Raw genomic sequence first — 24457 nt, forward strand, 5'->3', positions numbered from 1 at the left:
ACGCAGCAAAAATAAATAAATTAATTAATAAACTCCTACCCCCAACATCTTTTAAAAAAAAAAAAAATGTCAGCTGTTTCTTCTTACTTCTTTTTACTGTGGGGACTACAACATTGAAAATTACATCATGTGCTTTGGTTCACGTTACATTTCTGTTGGAAGCGTTGGTGAGCGACTTCTGGGTGGTGAAAAGGCCGGGACGCGTTCTTCATTCTGCCCCCGTGCAAAGTGAGATCAGAGAGGTTAGACCACTTGTTCAAGATCACACAGCGAGTTGGTAGCTAAGCTAGGATTAGGTCAGTATGTTTTCCATTACCAAAAACAGTCTAAGGGATCACAGTGATTTGTTTTACCTGGAGTCTAAAATTGCTGCTTTGAATAAAAACCAAGGCTCTTATATAGATTATTAGCAGTTTTCCAAAGCACGAGCCCTAAGTTGTATCCCTCCAGTATCAAATCCAACCAAAAATGAATTAAAGAGAAAAGAAGAAATAAGAAAAGGAGAAAGAAAAGCTTTCCCTTAAAGGACCGAGTGAGAAATCCCAGTTTTCCCTGTTGAACATATTTCTTTCACCCGAACACCCTGGCATGGAACATTAATTGCTGAAGAAAACCGCAGTAAGAAAACATTTATAAGGAGACGAGGCTTCATTCATCATGCTTTTCCCTTCAACACAGCAAGAATCCCTTCAACAAATACCCATTAAGAGATTAAGGCTGACCAAGAATAAATTGTTTTGGACCCCAGGCGGTTTTCTTGACATCATTTCCTCAGGATTAGGGCCCCCAACGATTCGTGTTTAGCATGAGGCTATGTGAATACTACATAGTGATACTCTGAAAACTTTTAAAATAATTTTTTAAAGTATCGAACTAATAAGACTTTAATGTGATTATTTCGCCCACAAATGGGGTCTTTTTTTTTTTTCCCTCCACGATGTACAACCAAACCCAGTAATTCTGTCTTTAAAAAAAAAATTGTACAAAGTGGTCCATGAAGTGTAGCAACGTCATGGGCACTTGAGGAATTGTCCTTGGATGAAAAGGAAACTTAGCATCTTGTGTGGTTTGTTCTGGGTCCCTTCTCCCGGGAGCCATCATTTCTCTTCTGGTAACTTTATTTGTTTTTTCTGGTTACCAATATTATGTATGGAGTTTAAACAGCTAACAATTCTATAAGGTTAGTTACAAAAATCTTCCATGCCACCCACTTCATTGTTACCACTCTTGATTTCCTACTCACCAGAGGGAAACACTTTCAAATGTTTTAACTGCTTCTTTTGTCATTTACCTCCAATTCTTTTTTTTTTTTTTTTTTTTTGCGGTACGCGGGCCTCTCACTGTTGGGGCCTCTCCCGGAACCCGGTTCCCCTGCATCGGCAGGCGGACGCGCAACCACTGCGCCACCAGGGAAGCCCAAGATCAGTATTTAGTGTTTACATCTTACGATTATATAAATGCTATTTGCATCTGCCTCATATAGTCCATAAAGATTACTTTTCCTTTCCTGTAACTTTTAGTTTTCCCTGGGGTTAATAACTATGGTGTCTTTATCATGTACATACTACTTAGTTTTTTAGGTGCTTGTTGCTAATTCAAACTCTCTGCCTCACCTCTCTCTCAGCTAATTCGGATGCAGTAGGTGTTACAAATCCTGAAGCAGAGCCTCTCAGAGCCTTCCACCTGCTCTGGTCTTGGCTTAGCTTGGTGCCCAGCTGCCATCTGGACCTTTCTTCACTTTACCTCTTCTTTGAGTTTGATTTCGTTTCCTGAATGCCATGCTTTTCCCTGTTTTAGTTTATTCCCTGTTTTAATGGAGGACCATTTCCAGTAGCTTCTTGAAAGTGGAGGGTGGCCAGTAAATTTTTTGAGACCTTGCCTGTCTGAAGATATCTTTATTTTTTCCCTATCCTTGATCATTTGACTGAGTATACAGTTCCAGGCAGGAAATAATTTTCCCGCAGAATTTTGAAGGCATCGCTCCATTGTATGGCCCTTCAGTGCTACTGTTGAGAAGAACATGCCATTCTGATTGTTAGTCCTTTGTGTGTAACTATTTTTGTTTGCCTGTTTGTCCTCTGCGAGCATTTTTATCCTCCAAGTTCTGAAATTTCTCTGTCATGTGCCTTGGTGTGGGTCTGTGTTAATCTGTTCGTGTCATTTCAATCTGCACGTTCATTTCCTTCTCTTCTGGGAAATTTCCTCTTCTGTTTTCTTAGCCCTCTCCCTGGAACTCCCATTATTAGGATGTTGGCCCTGTAATTTTCTCCTCTTTTCTCTTTTATTTTCCACCTGCTTATGTTTTAAGCTCCTCTTTGGGAGATCCTTCCACTTTATTTCCCACTACTTCTATTGAATTTTTATTGCTGACATCACCCCTTTAATATACAACTGGGTTTTTTGTTGTTGTTGTTGTTTTTCTGGACATGTTCCTCGTTATAGCGTGTTGTCCTTGTTTCAGAGTTGCAATATCTTCTCTTATCGAAGCATAATAATTATTCTACTTATTTTTTCTCTTCCCTGCATTGTCTCTGTTTTCTCCCCATTGCCTTTTTCTGTTGGTTTTCTGCTTGGTTGTGTTTTGCTCTCTTTTATGCTCAAACATCTGGTGATCTCTGCTTGTCTGCTCATATTGAAGAGCTGATGGCACACTGATTGGAAATTCTACATCCATGGGTGGGCTTGTCCACGAGAAGAGCCAGCCTGGGCATTTCCTTGAGATACCTTTGGTGTCAGTATCTCCAGGTTTTTTGTCTTTGGCTTCTCAGTGTCCCCAGAGATGGACGATGCTTCGGAGTGTAAGTCTAGCTGCCAACATCCCTGGAGTGCAGTAGGAGAAGGGGTGAGGGGAGGTCTCAGTGGTCAACATACATGCATTCTTTTAATCCTCCATATATAAACTTTCAGTTAATTCCACTTAGTCATTTTGGTGTCAGCTCTTTGGGATGTCACTGTATATTACTGACTCTAGTGCATGAACTTGTAATCTTCTGCCAGGGTAGTGGGGGGAGCAGTAATACGATGGTCCAGGATTTCAGATGTAACCAGTTCCACCAGTTCCAGGATTCTGCCCTGTACATCTGGTTATTTCACAGCTTTCCCTACTATGAGTTTAGAATCCCACTTTCTTGTCTCTTCTAAGTAAGTTACCATTGGTTCATCTGCTTTCAAGTTTCTGGCTTGTTTTTCTGTTTTGTACTCCACTCCCACCGCCCTTTCCTTCTTGCTCTTATCTCCTCTTCCTGGTGTCTTTGTCCTTGTGCCTTCTTAAAAATCTCTTTGCTGTTATTTTAGAGGAGTTTGGGGAAAGGGAGCAGAGCTAAAATTAACATCTTCAAATTCAGATAAATTCTGACAATCTCTCTTCCATAGGGAGATTGTCTAAAATATATGTGTTCTTGTATATATCACAGTAAGCCTTCTCAGAAAGAAACTTCACTGTCAATTGAAATTATTATTCCTATTGATAATTTTTTTTAAACCTTGACAGGTACAACTTGTATCACAGATGTTGCTTGTGTAGCATTTCTCTAAGGTGTTACTTAAGGGACAGGTAGTTGTCCCTTTGTATTCCTATGTCCAGTTAATGGACACAAATTGTTACATCTCCTTTGTTGTAAGAAATCAAAGGAATAATCTGGTTAAAACCCAGTTAGTTAGATTTTTGTTCTGTTTTTACACCAGCACCCTTTAATTCAATAAAGAAATCAATATACAAATTAATAATAAACTAATTAGCATACGTAAAGCTCTTAGAACCATGACTAGCACATAGCACCATGTAAGTGTTAATTTCTACTGTTATTTTGATATACTTTTATAATACTTTTACATTTTCAAATAGTTATAGCCAGTGGTCCTCAAATCTAGCTGCCCAGCCGATTCACCTGATGATCTTTTTAAAAAGATTTCATTTCCCACCTCAGACCTACTGAATTAGAATCTTCAGGTGTGGGTTCCAAGTACATAACAAAATAGAACTCCAGTTTTCTGGGGAAGAGAGAAGTGAGACATTTTAAGAACCACGCTGGGGGAAAGGAGGAATCAGCACATCATCGATGGCACTTATCATGTCGAGGGTAGTTTAAGAAGACAGCAAAGGAGCCCGTTCTGAGAACTGAGACTAGAAACAAAGTATTGTATACACAACAAACAAATAAATTTGTACAACAAATAAATGTATGTATGTGTGTGTGTGTGTGTGTGTGTGTGTTTATACAGTAAATACATACACACATGCACACAGAGCTTGAAAACCAAAGTCTTGGGCCTTTGGTTCTCCTTCTATACAGAACATTTACATAGTGTGTTGGCCCCTTTCTTTATGCTGTTTCATCCCTTTGTTTAAATCAGATTATACCTGGAAAGAACTAGAAGAGGTTCTTGTGGATAGATGTGCATTTATTCCTGCTCTCCCAGTGGCAGACACTTTCGAAGTGTTGGCCAGAGTCAGCTAAGCATTTACTTTAGACAAAATCCACACTCCTGAGGGAACCCACGCGATTCTGATGGATTACATTTAAATTAATCCTTGTTCAGAGTCAGGTCTCATCTGCTAATGGGGTTCAATTTTCATTCATCTACTGTAAAACCAAATAACCCTTATGTGCAGCTGAGGGAGAGAAGGGAGGAAATTAAAAAGCCTTAGGTTTTATTTCCATCTAAGTGACTCAGAAAGCTCTAAACGGTTATTTTATTTGAAAATTAATAGGGACCCTTTGTTTAACGAAAGCAGTCAGTGTTGCAAGTATAATTTATAGACTAATAAATAGAATTATAGAACTCTATATTATATAATTATAGAATAATTAATAGAAATCATAGTTGGGGGCTGGGATGGAGGGTGCAAAATTGCAGAATAACCAAATTCATATCCACTAAATTTTTAAGTCTATAACATTTTTATTGTTTGACTCTAAGGAATATTCCTTTAAAATCTATCCAAAAATGTATCTTGAAATTCTATATTCTCGTGTTGGAACAGTGGAGAATAGTATCAGAGCTTTGGGTGGGTAAAATAAAAACAGCTAGCACTTACTGCATGCTGGCTACGTGCCGGGCACTGCCCTGAGCGCTGTACATCGGCTCACTTGTTGGATCCTCTTTGGATACCACTTTGCCGTACTGCTCTGGGCTGCTCACCCCAGGTGCCTGGCCCAGAGGACACTGTGCTCCAGACTGCGCTGGGCAGGGCTGTAGAAGGTGTTGTAGAAAACGCCAAAGGAAGCCAGTTGATGCCCGTTCTTCCTTCCACGTGCCATCTCGTTCACAACCAACAGTCACGCTCTTAAGGGACTATTAGCAGGTGACCTCAGAGAACTCAAGGACATTACTCAAGGTCACACAGATGGACGGTGGCAGCCAGGATTCAGTCTAAGTCGGATTCCAAAGCCAGTGGCGTACCTCCCTGCCCCTGTTAATACCTTTTGCTCCAGTTTGCCTCTCAGGAGGCAGAAAAGAAAGCCAGGGACGCGTAGCTACCTCGACTCACGATTACCTTGTGTCGCACTGTATGACTCTTCAGGCGATTTCCCAGGTATCAACCTGGATGCACGGTAAATAAAGCACGGGAAGGCACCGTCCTTCTTTTGTGTCTAGAAGAAATAACCCTCTTTTGCAGTGGCTTCAGAGAACTGTGCCCACCACCTCTGGGTTTTTTCCTTCTCCCCTTTTCTTTTTTTCCTTTATCAAAAAGATATGAATGCTGAGATCATCCCAGAGAAATCTAGAATAAATACCATGAGAAAATGGCCTCTCTGGAAGGCGTCTTGTTCTCCCGCTGTTTGTAATTGTGAAAAGCTCAGCAACTGGGCAGCTGGATGGCGATAAATATAGCCCACAGCACTGACGCCCGCTGAATCCTGCTTTCTTAGAAGCACAATGGGAGCCCACGGAAGTCGGGGAAGGAGCAGTAAAGCCCAGTCAATCAGTCAGCCTCCCTCCCTTTCTCTCTTTTTCTCTCCATCCTGGACAGCGGCGTGGGTGTGCGGATAGAAGCGGCTCCAAGGTGCACTTAAAATAGCTCTTGGACCTGCACACTGGCTAAGCTCAAAGACAGGGGAGATGCTACCTCTAAAACCGGCCCCTGTCTGACCCTTAAGCTCAGGACGATTTCAACCATTCTGGCCCAGAGATCTCCTCCGGAAGCACGTTCTTTTCTCCGCTGCTTGGGTACAAGCAAGTTTTATAGGGTGAGCTCCGGGCATTTGGCGTCTCGCTGCTGCCTGGGTACTTAGATATCTTATTCTAACCCAACTCAGCTGTCTACAGCCTGGGGATTAAAAATAGCCTCCCGGTGCTAGCTGTGGAATTGAAGAAGAGACTCAGTGAGCAGAGGGGTCAGCGTTACTCAAGGCACCTGCCTCTCATACCTGTGGGTTTCATTGCACCTACGTGTTTAATCTCTTGAGATTGTTTTAGTTTTATGCGATACCCTTGCCCCTTTGTGGGGCCTCTGCAGGATTAAACAGTCATCTTAGATTTGTGGGCCTCAGTATCCTTAGGAGTCTGGATGTTGGCAGGAGAGAGCCATTGTTTTACTTGGTGGTTCCCAGAAACAAATGGTGCCTCGTTATCTTCCCATGCAGACATCAATGGTATCTGCTATTGATGCATACATTTGTTTTCTCTTTCCCATTTGGCGATGAATACTTCAAAGGAAAGAGCCACGTTCCCTACGCCTGCCCGTTTTAACTGCCCACAAAACTTAATTAATCATCTCACACATCTTAATGTGTTTTGTGACCATTGAATTGACCAAAGCAACCTTTCTTTAATGTCCATGGCGCTCCTCTGGAAAATGGCATAAATACTATGCTGTTTGCCTAACCTTCCATTGTTTGAGGTTCTGTGTTCACAAGTCCTCTAAGAGTAAATCAGCACGTGTATGTGTAAGCGTTTCCTTGGATATGAGCTGCATCCATGCTTTTTTTTTTTCCTTTAATTTCTACAATTGCTTCCTTCAAATTGAGCCTCAGAGTGTAATATTTGTCAAAATAAAGCAGGAGTAGTTAAATCAGGATCTATTTAAAAGGTAAGTTTAAGTTTAAACATGGATTAAATTGGAGGCGGCCCTGAAGTTGAAGAGCAGGGCCTCTGTCCGTCCGCTGCTGGCCGGCGTGCCCCAGGGCAGGACCTGCCTCACAAAACCTCTTGCCTGCAATTCCCCATCCTTGGAACCGGAGCCTTGGTAGCAGAAGAGCACCAGCTGTTCCAGCCTTGGTAGTGACCCATGGAGGAGGGGCACTCGCCAATGCAATCAGGCCACCACACGGGGACTTCTTAGAGCCAAAGCGAACGTCCTGAGTTACAGTCGGGAGCCACTGCAGGTTATCCAGAGCTGATTTCCTAAAAACCATGCACTGTGTACGGTGCCTGGCATATAGTGAGGACCCAATAAAGGGTGGCTAAGATGCAGAGGCCCCCAGCCTTATCTGTTAGCTCAACTTCAGAAAGCCTAGGAAGATAACGTGATGAACTTGATCTGAGAGGCCACAGCAAGTCCCTGATGATCAGGTGACCTCGGCCACATTCTTCAGATGTTTTTCCCTTTGCCTCTGAATGAAGACTACTCTTTGCACAGATAAAACGCAGACACCTCATCCTCCAGTTCAGCTGCTGTCCTGTAAGGAAGGAAAGACATTGCGAGTGAAACTCACGTGAAAAGAACTAGTTATGATACATTTGAGACGAGAGGGTAGACTGAGTTTGAGGCTTTTCTGCACAGAGCACAAAGGAAAGGGAAAAAACACATTGACCATATCATCTGCGCCTTGGCCGAGATTCACATTCACCTGTTATGTGCCAGCCCCATGACATTTGTCATTTTCCTTAGCCCTCACAGCTGCCCACAAGCTGGGTGGTGTTATCCACAGTCTGCAGATGAGGAAACTGAGACTTGGCGAACAAGGTAGATGACTTGTCCAGGGTCATCGAGCTAGTAAATGACAGAATGAGGGTCTGAACCCACATCTTCTGATTCCCAGCCCGATGAGGTAGGAATAAAAGCGTGGAAACAACTGTCCACACCTCCCAGAGTGATCACAGGCATGAAAGGTCCTGATCATCTATTCATACAAATGCCTAGCACTAGTCCACGCACTGGGAATGTAGAAATGAAAGGCTATGCTATTTCAGAAATTCAGTTTCCAAACCTCAGCTGTGCCCACAGAGTCAGGGCAAGCGGGGAAGTTTCGGTATCTCAGTGGGAGGAAGGCAGGCCCGACAGTCGTTGGTGAGTGTGGCAGGCAGGCCGGCTGTTCGTAGCTGGGAGCTGGGGTCTAGCATTAACTTTGGAAAAGGGTTCCAAGAGCAGATAGCAGAAACTCAGCCATAGAAACTGGGATTTGGTCATAGGACACTGTCCTGGAGAAGGAGTAGAATATAAAGCTGGGTGGGAAACCAAGATGAAGGACCCCATTACAGGAAAGACTTTTTCTGGGTGACAGCAAAGCACCAGTAAAACCAGCAGTTGGGGTGCTGATTCCTCGAACCACCGGGCTCAAGCTTCCTCTTGATAAACGGCAGGTTTGGACCTGGAGTCTGGGTGGAGTTGAACTTCCAGAGAGGGGGTTAAGTAAGCCCGGCTGGAAAGGTTATGGGGCCACTGAGGCAGACCGCCAAGCATCTCACTACAGCCAAAACCCAAGTAAAATAAATAGGACTGATGTTATGCACAGGAGAAAATGGACATTCCGAGAGGGCATGACTTGAAGGACAGGATTTCAGTTCTGTGCGTCTCGTAGACTAAAATACAAGATCGTTTGAGTGCTTGTGACACAAGATAGTTTTGTGTAGTCTGTTTATTTGTTTATTCACTTATAGTAGAAACAAAAGAACACTCCCCTAGTTTTTCTTACCACACGAGGGTAAGCTTTTAGATTATCTTTCCAACAAATACCTATCAACTATTATGTGTCAGGTACACGTCCTTTGTACTGTGATTCCAAAAACAAATAAGATAGTTCTCTCCCTCAAAGAATTTGTCTCTGCAGAAGACAGATAACTAACCAACAAATTAGAACATAGGGTGATTGGGGATGCATTTCATGTCATTGGCTCACAGAGGAGAAGCAAGTGACTTAGGAAAGGAAAAAGTGGTTAAGGTGGGGTCATGAGGGAAAGCGAAGGTAAAGACAGGTTTGGCGAAGGCAAATAGAAGCGAAGAGGCACGACTGGCTCTAGAAACTACCAGAAGCTGGTGACTGGAGGGAAGGGGAGTGGTAGAAAAGAAAACTGGCAAGATAGGCCAAAGGGGCCTGCAGTGCTTAGAGGAAGAATTAAACTTTACCCCCAAAACTGTGGGCCACCATTGAAGGAGTTTAGGCAAGGAAGGCATGTGCTCCTTTGTGTGTGTTTAGAAAAAATACTTCGGGAACTGTGCGAAGGATGATGGATTATAAGACAGGAGTCAGAAAGGCCAGTAAGGAGGGAAAATGATGGTGATGGTTCTCAGGTACTTGCATTTTCCTCTTACCGCCCATTGGAGCTTCCAAAAGTGTGGACTCGGCTACAGAGAAGTAAGACAGATGTGAAATCCTGGCTTGTGAGCCACTCGGGAGAGGGTAGACTGGGGCCCTAGAAGTGGGGGAGATCGGAAGGATTCTGAAATGAGGAAATAAGTTATATTAGGGCACATAGGTAAGGAGATTGCAAAAATGTTTAAAATCTAAATCACTTTGTAGCCATGCTAATTATAAGAACCCAGCTTTTACCCCAGTAAAATTCTGCACAGTGCTTTGAAGTTGGCCCCCTCTCGCCACCCCCAAAAGCCAGCTTACCTGCACTCTGAGTTACAAATTAAAATTCAAGTGGTACATAGCTGTGGAAGCCGTATTTACATTCTCACACATTTCAGATCTCTTGAGTTCATTTTGCTAGTTATTTGTTTTCCTTTGAGATAGGAGTCAATTCTGTCACACTTTCTTCTCCTGACAATAACTGCTTTCCCCGCTCCCCCCCGCCGCCCCCCGGGGTAGCTTTCCCTCCAACCGTTTCTTGTTGTTCTTACCCAAGACCCAGTATCTGCCAAAACAAATGTATGTGAGTGATAAACGCTGAGAGGAATGTCTGTTGGACCACAGGAAATTTCCTGTTCAGGAAGAGATCTTGGGAACTTCCTGTGGAGAAGTGCATTGTGGGACTTCTGGCTGCAGGCCCTTGACCACAGCTGCAATTAACTAAAGGCGGGGCGGGGTGGGGGGAGAGGAAGAAGAGGAGACAGCTACCCACAGACATTTTTATCCATGTAGCCCGAGGAGAGAATGGGTGAATACAGCTTTGAAACTTGCCAAGAGAACCCCTTGATGGCCACCCATCTTTCACAGCATCCCAGACGCTTCCTTAGGGTTCCCCCCAAAAAGCACTGTCCTGTTATCCACGCGCGTCCTCCCGTTCCCCCGTCCCTGGTAGGCCTGCATGCAATGTCTACCTCCTCTTGAGCCCCACCAGCTAGTTGGAATCCCCTCATCAGCCTCAGGGCCCCCCCGTGGCTACTGGTGTCCAGGCCTTGGAGCTGGTGATGTTCGTTCGTCCCAAGTATTGGAAGAGAGAAAACGAGAAACTTGGTTCTTGGGCTTACTTCTATTTGATTACGAAAACGTTAAAGAAATGTTACGGAATTGTAGTGGAAGACTGGATAAATAAATCCAGTTTATAAGCGCAGCCAAAACCAACAGGAGAGCCCTGCGTTTTGATTGGTTCATTCAGGTATGAAGTTCTGAAGAACGCCTCGTGGCCAGACTTCTCAGCCCCCTGAGTGGGCTGCGTGGCAGAGCTGGATCCCGCCGGCAGGGAAGTTTCTGTGGCGCTGCAGAGGTAGGGTAGGCCTTGGAGCTTCAAGGCTGAGAGGGCTGTGACTAGCTCCCTAGTCCCTAGCTGTAAAAAAGGGCAAGACACTTTATCTCTCTGCATTGCAGCTTCTTTGTCTAACCTGGGAAATAAAAAACAAAAACACTTTCCCCTCTCTCAGGATTGGTGTGAGAATTAAATCATGGATAGAAAAGTGCCTCACCCAAAGCAGATGATAGTGAGAGCGTTAGATTTTTCCCTCAAGTCTCTCATCATTACAAACTGGAAATTACGCAGCTTTGGTTCTGGCTCAAGGCAGAGGAAAGGCTTGGAGGGGCCTCTCAGCCTCAGCCCCAGTGATTGGCCTTCAAGGAAGTCTTTCCTAGAGCTTCTGCTTTGCACCCAAGGGCCTGTTACTTCTTTACAGCCTCCATTCACCACTGTTTGGAGTCCACCTCTGAAGGGCAGGGCTGTGTTCCAGTCTCAGAATCAAAATCACAGCCTGGTGGTGGCTTATGTCCTCGGGGAGCTCCAGCCGGCATGGGGGAGGGGAGTGACTAGCTAAGGACCGAAAAGCAGCCCACGCCGCGTTCTGGGTCACGTAGAACTATCCTGTCCCCTGTGCATCACCTGTCTCGCCGTCCATCCCTCTCAGTCTGCCCTAACGGGCACAGCCCCTGTGACCGTCCAGGGCTGGTCGCTGGACAGGGATTCATTATTGTATTCTACTTAATTGTGTGCCCACATCCCCTGCTGGAGGGTGACTCCTCGAGGACAGGGGCCACGTCTGCCACAGGGTTTGTGCTTATTAATAAAGGCTTGTGAAGTGGAATCCATTCGATTTTAGGGGGAGGTTCCAGGGAGGCCTTAACGACGGGGCTTAAACGAAAGACACTCACGATAATACGTCATGAGATACCATACCAACCAGGCTGAGTGTCCTTTGTTATTATTAAAAATATGTGTCTGTGTGCTCTGCTGACTATATGTGTTGTCCTCTCTTGTCCTTTGACCTACAGGCTCCATTGTCACATTTTTAGTTTCTATTTTCATTGCCCCCTTCCTTCCGAAATTATGTCTTTTCTCTCTCTCTCTCTCTCTCTCTCTCTCTCTGTCTCTCTCTGTCTCTGTCTCTCTCTTTTGGGGGGGTTCCCCTCTTTTTACTCTAGAAGCTTGAAATGCAGGCCTGTTTTTGCAACAGGTCTGTAAACAAAAGGCAGTGGTATTGACCCCTGACAGAATGAACCCCCAGAATTATCTTGAAACACGAGGGTCACATTTGAAAATGTTCTTCGAGAGTATGTGGCCAGATGTTCACCAGAAAGAATGAAAAAGCCAGAATATTGCATGGCACACATCGTCTGAGTGTTGAGTCTGCCCTCTGAAGTAGCACAAGTATGTCATGGTTTCAAAAATAAAAGCACAAATACAGATGAAACAAAAGATGAGCTGTATTCATTGAAAAGGTTGAGTGATTTTTGTTTTACATTATTCTGAGGAGATTCCCCGCATCAGAATGGCAAATATGGGAACAGAGAGACCTGAATTAACTAGAAGAGAGCAAAATAGACCTCTCAACTGACCTTTCTTTTTAAAACTCTGACCTTGGCCTTTAGAAGAAAAAGGCAAAATTTTTCTCCAGAGTTATCTGATTTAGTTCAAGAGGCCACTCTCAGGTTGTGGCCTAGAGCAATTAGGCCAATTTCCTACATTTTAAAAATGTTCCTTACAGTTGGGAAAGTAAAAGCTTGTTTAACGACTCTTGGTGTCACCCAAACATCCAGGTATGTAATGTAATCGAATGCTCCCTTTCCACAGCTGGTGCTCTGTTTCCTTTCGATGGCCTTGACGGAGACTAGGATAAAGAATGGTCATCCCAGGGAGAGACCTCGCTATTCTGCAGATAACATACTATCATCCAGGCATTTGCTGTAGTGAAGATATTGTCATGGTAAAGCTAGTACTATCTTATATTTATATGATACCTCGTAGTTGACTAGTATTAATGTATGGATTAAACTATCTCGTTTAATCGTCACAAGGCCCCTTGCTGTACAGATGGGGAAACAGACTCAGAGGTTAAGGATGGGGTTCGACCAGCAGAACCTTCACTCTGCTTCGGTCTTTTCTCTCCAGGTTCAGTCTGGCCAGGGATGAAGCTGCTGACCAGGAGGTGAAAGCCAGCCTGTGTCAGTTCGTAAGCAATTGTCTGACAAACCCAAGGCCAAAGGAAGTGAAAGAACTTCTTTGTTCCCCTCCGTTTCTTCCCATGCTGCATGCTGTCTTCCCCTCAACCCCTGCTGCCTTCTACCCCTGTTTCACACCCACCCCCGTCTGCCCACGCCGCTTCAGCTGCCTCTGCAGGTTCTGGGGGGCAGGGGGGCTGAAGAAGTCTTTGTTTGTGCAGTAAGGGCTTCCTCACAGGAAATTTCCTGTGATGGAAACTCTGGGGAAACTTCCTGTTGGTTAGGACACTGCAGGGGTCTGATAACACGAACCACTTAAACCTCCAAACCTCAGCTGCCCAGGAGGCTGGGAAGGTCCGTCCCCACTTTCTCTAAGTCTAAGAGGGCAAGAAAGTGCAAGTGTACAGAAGCCTCAGGAGCCTCACTTGGGCGGCATTTTCCAGAAGCTCAAACTTATGATCAGCAGGTTCTCCTAAGATCAGCCCTCATAGTTAAAAGGACAGCTTAGATTTCTAAAGAGACTGGTACGTGCAGGGACCTTCTGTCTGGAAGCACGGAGAGGGTTCTGGAACGTGTCTCAAGATTCTGGATCTGATTCTTTCAACCCATGTTTAGATACATGCCTATGACTCTTCAGTGTTATGGGTTCATGAGTGCTACAAACATTTCTCTTCAGCCATCACACAGAGACTGGGAATTTTAGCTGATCCTTGTCATTGGCGGACACAGGTGACTAGGCATGCGACATGGCTCTCTTAACACCAAGTGTGAATTGTCTGGGGTATAAACCACACGATAACCAACCTTAAACCATAGCACAAAGTTCTCCGATAGGCTTTACGTTCATTTGACCTGCTCTGGACCTCTGGTGGATTATTTTGTTGTTTGCTATCATTTGAGCAAAGTTAATTATTCCTAACTCATCCCTTGGGATTGAACTGAACTTTGAATATCTCCAGTGTTGAGAATTCTGTAGGTTCCCTTAGCAACTCTCATAGCCCAGCTCATAGTTTACATTCAGGCTAATTAGGAGACCAAGCGGTCTCCTAATTAGCCTGAATTTTCCCTGGTGACCTGTAGCCTCATTACTACTTGCCCTGCCCTTGTCATATAATAAAAATAATTGACCCCCTGTCCTCTTTCTAGCTATTTCCATATGGTTAGACAGTTACTGGAAGGATGTCTCTTAATCACTTGATTTGCCCTAAGCCAAGTTCACTTCTCTCCAAACTTCTTAATAGGTGTTATTTCCTGTTTCAGGGGGTATTGTGGCCTTCCTTTCTTAAATGTCCTAGATTCAGTGGAAGCTTCTATGAGTCCCACCTCCCCAAACTTCTGCCACAAGCTGGGGTTCTTTCTTGCTTTCTTTATAGGAAATGATTATTCCAGCATCAGAGGAAATCAATGAACTGGACTATTTATAGGTGGCGTTCTGTGGTTATATTCGTGCAAATTAGGGAAGCATGAAAGAAATTATAATTAACCAGGAAGAAATTTGTTGGCTGATAAGAAGTCTGCTTGTTAGACCCCTCGAAGACAGAGACCGTTGTTTATCTTTGTATACATGATATTTTTCATTTTTTGGCATATAGTGTCAATACATGTTTGTTGAATGAATGAATCATAAAAGTCAAAAGGGAGCAGGGTTTCGGACTTTGTTTCTAGAATGCGTAAAAGTTGTGAATTTTTTCAACTCCTCATGAACTGAGTATTGATTTTCAAAATGGTGAATTCTCGGGCTTCCCTGGTGGCGCAGTGGTTGAGAGTCCGCCTGCCGATGCAGGGGACGCGGGTTCGTGCCCCGGTCCGGGGGGATCCCACGTGCCGCGGAGCGGCTGGGCCCGTGAGCCGTGGCCGCCGAGCCTGCGCGTCCGGAGCCTGTGCTCCGCAACGGGAGAGGCCACGGCAGTGAGAGGCCCGCGTACCGCAAAAAAACAAAAAAACAAAAAAAAAAATGGTGAATTCTCATTGCTGCATGTAATGTACTTACAAAGGCGAGGAAAAATATCTTTGTAAAAATGCCTTGGGATAAGCTTTAAATATGGAAATGCAAAACAGTGATTTAGTCAGGGGCACTTGGAAAAAGAAGAAGAATAGGGCCTGTTTGCAGTGTAACTTACTGTTGGTATTATGTATGATTTCATATTATAGACTGGGATTAACTGGAGTATGTTACAAATAGTGACATTGTAAACACTAATTAGCACAATTTGTCTACATAAGAATAATTGTCATTTTCAATGTATTCTTACTTTAAAATAGATCACAGTGATGTCACAATAGCTGTAGACCGAACCAAGATATTATTATTATGTGATGGTCTTCACCAAAATCGTATTAAAGTACCACAGGACCGTCTGCTAGCCTTATCTTTTCTGGAAGTCTTTTAGTGTGTCTTTATCTTTTAGTGTGTTAGAAGGACCACAGGCTTTGGAGTCTCAGAACTAATTTTAGTTCTACTTTTGCTGTTCTGTTCATTCTTTCAACAGATAATTTATCGGGTGACTGCTGTCTACTGTGATGTGCTAGGTATATATCAGTGACCAAGACAGATACGGCCCCTGCCTTCATGTTGCTTACAGTGTAGTGGGGGAGATTGATGCTTCCCCAGGAATTAACACCAGCCACGTAGTCCATTTCCCACACAGCTATCAGAGTAATCCGCTGTAAAATGGAAATCAAATTGTGTCATTTCACTGCTGCAAAACCTCCACTGGCTTCCAGTTACATTTAGAGACACTGAGTGTGGACTGCCGGGCCCTGTATGATCTGGCCCCGATAAACCCTGTACACCTCTCCAGTCTCATTCTGTATCACCTTTTGTTCTGCTCGTTCTTCTTCAGCAATACCGGTCTTCTTGCTCTTCTTAGAACACGCTGCCCGTGCTCCCACCTCAGGGCCTTTGCACTTGCTATCTGTCTGCCTATAAGGCTGTTCCTCCAGTTATTCCCATGGCACAGTCTCTGCTCAAATATCACCTCCTTAGAGAAGCTTCCCTGACAGCTTTATCCAAAATGGCATCCCCCTTCGCTCCCCATCCCCTTTTACCCTGCACTGTTTTCCTCCGTAGCACTTTTCACCGCTTGATTTGTCATTTGTTTGTTTTTTTTAAATTGGATGGTGACTCTTAGGTGTCTGTACAAAGAGGCGATTGGCAGTTCTGTGTGCACAGGTGGGGCTTGATGCCTGGCGGGTCCAACTGTAATGGTCCAATTGGATGGAAATCTGGCTGTCTCACGGCAGACTCCAGAAGTCTTTGGGGCAAGTGAGTTTGCTCCCGAAGAAATCCTGTGGTCTCTTGTTTGTAAGGAGCCAAGCTGGGGAGGGGCTTGAGCTTTTATCACTCATTATGCGGATTCCCACTGAATTCCCCTGTGTTCTCAGCCTTGCTCTCTCCTGGACCTTCTCATCCTCTGACTCAACCTGATTCCAGCCAGCAAACGTTTTGTCATCTACCAGGAGGAGTAGCTGCCGGGCTGGCGTGGCGGGTGAGGAGGGATGGAGTACAGATGCCCACAGCGCCTCCCCGCCCCCCCCCCCCCCGCCTTCACAGGCACTTGGCACCTCTAGTTTCTGAGGTTTGGGGGTGCTCTGTCAGGGAAACCAGCTTGTGTCTTGCTGGCATGTCCCCTCGCAGGCAGGTAGGGTTCAGCTGTCCCACTCTGCTGAGTCGGTTACCAATTGTCCATCTGTTTTCCATCCTCTAAAATGTTGCGTACCCCTCTCAACTACCATTGTTGCTTCTCCCATTCTGTCTCTTCACGGGTTCGTACCTTTTTATGCTTCTGCTGCGGTTTAGTGGGACCTTGGACGGGGGCAGGGATGGACACAGGTATGACTCGGATGGTTACACTCGAGGGTAAGCGTATCAGTGCAGCCCTGCAGGAGGCTTTGAGAGCGCAAAGCATGGGAACTTGGCCTAGTCCATGGCATTTAGGAGGAGACTTAAAAGCTTAGCAGGAGTTAATCGGGTAGAGGAGGCGGGATTATTTCCGGGAAGGGGAGCAGGGTGTGTGAAAGCCCTGAGTCCAGAAGAGGATTTGGTCTTCAAGGAGTAGAACGACCGGCCAACTGACATTTGGTGGATTTGCCGTGGGAAACCAGATCGACACGTTACAGAACCGCGAGGGGTGAGGGTGGTGAGGGAGAGTGAGGCAACGTCACGTTAAAGATTTTGGTCTTTGTCCTGCAAACAATGAGTAGCCATGACTGTGTTACCTGAGTGACCTTCGACCTCGCAAAATCTTGGTTCTTCTCTTGTAAACCAGACACTTGACCGCACAGAGTCGTGAGCATTCAATGATATCATGTATTTACTGTTCTACTGAGGGGCTGCAGTGATCTTTGGGGACAGTGACGAGTCGCCGGAGCCCCTCAGTAGAACAGTATAATCGAGATATCAAGTCGACGAATAACCTGTGAAATCAAGCAAGTGGAAGGTATAAAGTAAGAAACAATTGAGAGGCACCATTCTGGGACCCAAAAGTCTAATAAAAAGGAAGTTTCTGTTGTCCACACCTCAGACGAAGGTAGACTTGGAAGATGGTGGAAAGGTTAAAGGATAAGAATTTGATGGTATTCCAATTATACTGCAAAGCAAATACTGCAGGAAGATTGATTAAGAAGCTTACCAATTAAAGAGAAAGACAGATACCATATGATGTCACCTGTATGTGGAATCTAAAATAAAATCACAAATGAAGTTATCTACAAAACAGACTCACAGGGACTTCCCTGGTGGCACAGTGGTTAGGAATCCGCCTGCCAATGCAGGGGACACGGGTTCGATCCCTGGGCCGGCCTGTGCTCTAGAGCCCGCGAGCCACAGCTACTGAGCCCACGTGCCTAGAGCCTGTGCTCCGCAGCAAGAGAAGCCACTGCAGTGAGAAACCCATGCACCACAACGAAGAGTAGCCCCAGCTCGCCGCCACTAGAGAAAAGCCTGTGCGCAGCAATGAAGACCCAGCACGGCCAAAAATAAATAAATAAATAAATAAATAAGTTTATTTATTAAAAAAAAAAACAGGCTCACAGACATCGAGAACAGACTTGTGGTTGCCAACGGGGAGGAGATGTGGGGGAGGGAAGGATTGGGAGTTTGGGATTAGCAGATGTAAACTATTATATAGAGGATGGATAAACAGCAAGGTCCTACTGTGTAACACAGGGAACTATATTCAATATCCTGTGAAAAACCATAATGGAAAAGAATATGAAAAAGAATATATACATATGTATAACTGAGTCACTTTGCTGTACAGCAGAAATTAACACTGTAAATCACTATACTTCAATAAAATACATTTTTTAAAAAAATGTATTTTATCAGTTAGTAGTTGGGAACTATTAAGGAAGCAGACACCAAAGAAAAATGGGTAGCTCTCTACCCCTTTGTCCTGGTCAATCAATGTAAGTTGATAATGAAGCAGTCATCCTAGGTTTTCGTGTAAAAAAGTTTCCTGACAGTGCGCCTGGCAACATGCAAAATGCTATAGACAACAGACAGTAAAATATTAAAGCGGAGGCCCTTGTCCTCAAGGAACTTTTAAGCTTTAATATATTTTTATTTGAGTTGTAAGATAATTGCTGTTTTAAAGAATTGGCCAAAGAGTTGCACTTTCATTGCAGGGATAAATTGGCAAGTTTCAGGCCTTTGAACTTCAGGGCACATGTACGTGGTATTCATTCTTCCAGCACCAAAGAAGCTGATGAGCTCAACTCTAGGAGCTCATCCTTTGAGCCCGGAAATCAGCCTTCACTCAAGACCTGACATTTCTGAACACGCTGAATATTCCTTAAAGGAAAACAGTGACTTTTAATAGTCATTTGGTGGTGTCCCTCCCCATTCAAGTCAACAAGCAGAATTGTCACATTGACGAATGGTCTTGGTTTTGTAGAATTCTTTCTGGGTTTTAAAGATGCAGGCAGAGTCTGAGGCCCACCAGTTTCAAATCTCCAGGTAAGCTTAGGCTGTAAAGTTATCCATAAATAGGCAATCTGGTTCTCATGCAACTGCTGTCATTGTATGGCTTTTTACAGCTCAGTAGAAATTACTTGCAGTTGTAAATTGTAGTAGAAACAGGCATCTACTCAATTTTGATCTTAAAAAATTTCAAAGAAAATAAATGCACATTGGAGAGTAGGTAGATTTTGATAGTACATTTCAAACATTACTTTTTATGAAGCACATGCAGGAATGTGTAGCAGTAGGGAAAATTGGTAGAGTGAAGAACAGTACAGATTCACAGGGGCTTTCAAGGAACACGTGCGTGGCCAGGCTTCCGCTTAGGAAACAGTGGCTCTGGGCTGGGATCTCTTAAATTTGCAGGGCTCGTTAGTCATGAGCAGGTGGGGCCCGAGGCTATCAGGTTGACAGCTGTGCTGTGAAACCTCAGAAATGAAAGTTTTTTCATTTCTGAGCCTGTTGAAAGGTGGATGAGAAAGGAAAAAGTTGTCTCATAATAAAATAATATGTAAAGACTAAGCAGATAATCCACTTTAGGTTTTACTCACTGCCAGGCAGGAACATATATTTAAAGAGGGGAGGCTTTACCTGCATGTATCTATGTAAACTAACCACCTTCCCAGTGAAACACGATGCATCTGGCCAGAGGTGCCTTTGTTGCTAGAGCAATGGCTGTTTGATTGGACTCACAGATTTTATTTCCTTTTGGGAAGAGAAGAATGATAGGTGGTATCCTATCACCTTTACTCTTGCCGCAAGAAGTTTTGCAAAAATAGGAATTACTTCTTGAACGAGTTATTTGACCGAAGGTACCTTAGCACATTCTTCTTAAGTAATAGGAGCATATATTTTTCTCTTTCCTACCCTGCAGCCCCCTTCCCCAGTGATCATCAGCGATATACGCACCCATAAATCAGTGAAAGGGTCATGAAAGAGAAACATAAAATTCACTTGAAAAAGAATACCTACAAGACATTCCTAGAATTTTCAGAATAAACCATTTCTTTTGTCAGCAAAGTTTTCAAACATTTGACAGCAAGGGCGGCATACGTAGCTTAGTCCAAAATCTCAACTATGGGCTTGGACCCCACAAACCATTGTTGCCACGCAAGCAACTCTAGCTGTAACGTGAATTTTGTATTTTTCTCCACAATTATGGCCACACCACTTCCATCCATCCACCACCCATTTTCTCCCTAGGATACAATAAGAAGAAAAAAGTACCTGACAAGGTATCCTAGAAAACTACATTGAAGGGGGTGGTACCAGGCAACAAAGCGCTAAGAGAAAAATAGAAAAGACAGTAGGTGTGATATTGTGATTTATAATAAGAAATAAGTATTTGGTCTTCATCCTCATTTCTGGCACAGACCTAAAACCCTTGGAATTTCCCAAGTGCCCAAAGTGGCGCAGTTATCTTTTGTTATGTTAATGAGGTGACTTTTGGAGGCACCTGGGGATGCAGGCAGGTTGCCAGGGGAACCAGTCATGTGATTAGAGGGTTGGAACTTTCAGTCCCACCCACCTGACCCCCGGGGAGGGGAGAGAGGCTGGAGGTTGAATCAGTCACCATGACCAATGATCGACTCAATCATGCCTATGTAATAAAGCCTCCATAAAAATCCAGAAGGACTGGATTCAGAGACGGTGCTGGGATGGTGACCATATGGAGGTACTGGAAGAACGGTGAGCTGGGAGAGGGCATGGAAGCTCCCGCCCTTTGCCCACGCCTTGCCCTCTGCACCTCTTCCACTTGGCTGTTCCTGAGTTATAATATCCTTTTATAATAAATCAGTGATCTAGTAAGTAAAATGTTTCTTGAGTTCTGTGAGCCGCTGTAGCATATTAATCGAACCCAAGGAAGGAGGAAGTGGTGGGAACTTCTGATTTATTGTTTGTTGGTTAGAAGCACGGGTGTCAGTGTGGCCTTGCATCTGGTGTCTGAAGTTGTGGCAGAGGGAGGCAGTGCTGTGAGACTGAGCCCTCAGCCTGTGGAATCGGATGCTTTCTCCAGGGAGATAGTGTCAGAATTGCTGAATTGTAGGACACTATGCCGGTGTCTGAGAATTGCTTGGTGTTGTGTGGCAAGTGCCCTGCCCACCCCCAAACAAACCCCACACGTTGGAATTGGGTCATGGAACCCGAAACGTGTACCTAGGAAAAATAAAGGAGTGCTTGGAAGAGGAAGGCTGAGTAGACCTATGTGACTTCAGGGAAGCAGGGGTACCTGGACGACCTACTTATAATGATACGAAGTGGGAGGAAGGAAAGCATAAGAAAGAGAAAAGAGTACAGTAAAGACACAGCGAAGGAAAGACACAAAATGAATATAGGAAAGAACCTGAAGAGATGTCAAGGAAAAGGAGAAAAGAAGATGTAAGAGGGGAGGAATGAAAATAAACAAGTAAAACAGGAGAAGTGCTTACTCAACTATTGACTTTCTGTTCTAAGAAGAGGAGGATGATATGGATAATCCAAAATAATGGGTCATTTCCAAACCATCATTATGTTTTGACTTAGCGTACATTTTTATAATTTCATTGAACTATATATTTGTCTGTGTGTGTCTTTTTAAATTTTTAAATAAAACAGAGAAGCCACGAGATGCATGGTTGATTAAGTAGCACCAGCTCCTTATCTTCAGTTTCCTGCCTTCCTGCATCCTCCTTTGGGAGGGATCAGTGTCTGCAGATGTCCCTTAGGCTCTAATGAGGCCATATCCCCACCCACGCTATAATGAGGCCACATCCCCACCCACGCTTCGTAAAACTCATCTCAGGAATCTGGGGAAGAAATAGGGCGTTTTACTTAAAGACTTCTGTGAGCTGACCCTGAGCATGGGTCATGAACCCCAGCCCCCTTTTCTCCTGAGTCCTTCTGGGCTGTGATGCTCCAGAGTGAGAATTCACAGAGGGGTTGAGGGGGTCACAATAGCACCAAGTTTCAAATAGAAAACCCCTGAATATAAACCCATGAGGAAAAACACATCTTTACTCCAGAAAGAGCGCAGACTAATAATTCAAATGCATTTTTGAAGACCTAGAAAGAGCTGGGTGTAGGTATGGGGGGAGGGGTGAAGGGGGGTGCATGCGTGAGTATCTGTGTCTTTGCCAGAGGCCCTACGGCTCAGAATCAAGCATCTGTGTGCCACAATCCATGGTTTCTTTTAAAATTTAAGTGTGAATTAGTATAAGAGAAGCCATACTAAAACAAAAATACCTGTTGTGACTTGAGGTTCCAGTTGGCAAGAGCCAATCTAAAACATGGTTGCCTGTCAACATTAGCAAGAGCCACAGATCCGATTTGACTCTGTTTCTGATTAGGATTAACCTGGAAAGCTGAATTGGGTCCATCTTTAATAATAACCTACACCTTCTGGAGGATTCAAACTTACTGTTTTCTTTTTTCTTCGCCGCTGCTTTTATAGCTTTAGAGTAGGATTCCTGGGCTTAGATGGACATTCCAGGTCATCTGGTCTACCCCTGCCCGGTATGGGTATTCCACCTGTGGCTTCATTGGGTGGTAACCATCCACCTTCTGCCTGGACGCTTCTGAGAGTGGGACCTCAACGTCTCACAGGCAGTCTTGCCATTTTGAAGCAATGCCAACAGTCAGAAAGTTCTTTAAACTCTTAGTTGCATGACATTTATTAAAGCAAGCCTCATACCACCACACGTAGCAGTGGTACAGCAAATAATTGGTCCTCTCTGTTTTTTTTCTTCTCTGCTCATCACCCAGATACTGTTTATAACAGGATCTCAACCTCAACCAGTCTTTTACTTCACACTCTGGTGGTATCTAGATTACTGGACTCCTTTAGAATCTAACTAAAAATTGAGAAATCCTCTGTTTCCATAAATGTAATGCTTGGCAGCCGATAGGAAAAGAAAAGACGGTTTAGCAAAGACTGGTGATAATTCCAAGAAGGAGTGTCTTTTGGAACATTCCATGGTGACCCTGACACTGTAGTTATCTGCTTATCTGTCTGGCTTCAGAGTTTCCATAAAAGACTTGCTGCCTTCAGAATACTTCCTGGCCCTTCCTTTAGTGCCTGGATTTCTACCCTTAGCATTTTACCCCTTGAACGTGGATTTTTGTTTAAGAAAGCCCATAGACTAGGGAGATGGCTCATTAAGCACTGGGTGGTCATTTCACTAGAACATTAATCATTTTTAGATCTCTTCCTGGAAGTGTGTTTTAATGGATGGGGGGATGTGTACATCACTAGACACAGGTTTAGGGGTGGGGGGGGATGGGAAGGGAGGAAAGAAGAAAAGAAGGGTGACATTTCTGGTGCCTGCTGAGGACCCAGCACTTTCACACGTGTAATTTTCACAGCAGTCTCTGTGAGTTGAGATCTACTTTTTACAGATGAGGAAATGAAGACAGGAGATGAAGTGTCCTGCCCAGGTCATAGGCTAGTCAGGGACAGGGCTGGAACTTAAACCAGAGCTGCCTGACCCAAAGCCTGTGCTTCTCCTTATTCCATGATACCTTATGCTGTCATTGCAAGGAAAAGGGCAAAGAAGTGGGGAGCCGAGATGGAATTTGCCTGCTTCAGAATTTTGCATAAGGCTGACCTTGTCTAAAAGCGTCACTTTGAAATCAGATGCACGTGGCAGTAAAAATGTCCTAATGCTGACTGATTCCAAGCCTTGGCTTTACCTAAAATTTATATAACACTGTAAAATGTTTTATGTGGAATGAGGTATTTGTTCATCAGGGACCTTTCTCCACTTGATCAGAGTACTGTTTATCATTTCCTTATTCATTATCATAGCTAGTGTCCCCATTTTGGAGAAATGGAAAGTAGTCACACTCATGTGAATCTTGCACGAATCTTGCCTGATTACCAGAAGGCTGGTGACAGTCAGCTCTGAGGTCCCCTCCACCTCTAATTCCTTGCAGTATTTTGGACTGCGTGCTGTCAGACTCAGTCACGGTAAGCAGACTGCCTATGTTCTGCACAAGTCCCTTAGGGGAGGATACGGAAATAATTCTCAGGTCCCCGCCACATTAGTCACAGCCAGCAATGCAGCAAACCTCCTTTAACTCCCCTGTCCCTGACACTCGCTCACCTGAGGACATTTAATGCTTGTCTGGGATTATTTCGTGCCCCTCACTCCTGCACTTTGGGGAGAGCGCTGGGGAAACACGGTCTCTGGTGAATTTCCCTGTTTCCCTGACACAGGCCGCCATCAGGCTTTGAGAGGCAGGTCTGTTCCACCCGGCTCTCGGTATTCTTTCACAGCAACCACAAAACCACGCTTTCTCTATTAAGTACACATTCCTAGGACTGTAACAAAAGGCTTCTGTGAGCCCTAGAGCAGCGGGGGAGGGTACCACACGAAGGGCCGAAGATTTCAAGGGTTTCATTTCTTCCTTGCTGGAGACCGTATTGTGTTTGAATGCAGTGCGGGATCTGCTTCTCCACCACAAGGGGAAATAGAAATCTGCCCTAAAGCTGCACAGGGACCCCGACTGGTCTTTATCCTTATCACTTAGTGATTCCCCGCCC

General features: G+C 44.5%; 1 protein-coding gene across 4 annotated transcripts in view; it reads left to right on the forward strand.

Moving 5' to 3' along the window:
• Positions 1-24457, forward strand: part of ETV6 (ETS variant transcription factor 6) — a 217818-nt gene that overhangs the window by 118807 nt on the left and 74554 nt on the right. Inside the window, exon 2 of one of the 4 annotated variants that reach the window (XM_028491015.2) lies at positions 12607-12739. The exons of the other annotated variants lie outside the window; for them this stretch is intronic. The gene's annotated coding sequence lies outside the window, so the exon portion shown is untranslated. The remainder of the gene's footprint in view (positions 1-12606; positions 12740-24457) is intronic. 4 annotated transcript variants of the gene reach the window in all.

The sequence above is a fragment of the Physeter macrocephalus genome, chromosome 6 (assembly GCF_002837175.3).
Source record: "Physeter macrocephalus isolate SW-GA chromosome 6, ASM283717v5, whole genome shotgun sequence".
NCBI classification, from domain to species: domain Eukaryota; kingdom Metazoa; phylum Chordata; class Mammalia; order Artiodactyla; family Physeteridae; genus Physeter; species Physeter macrocephalus.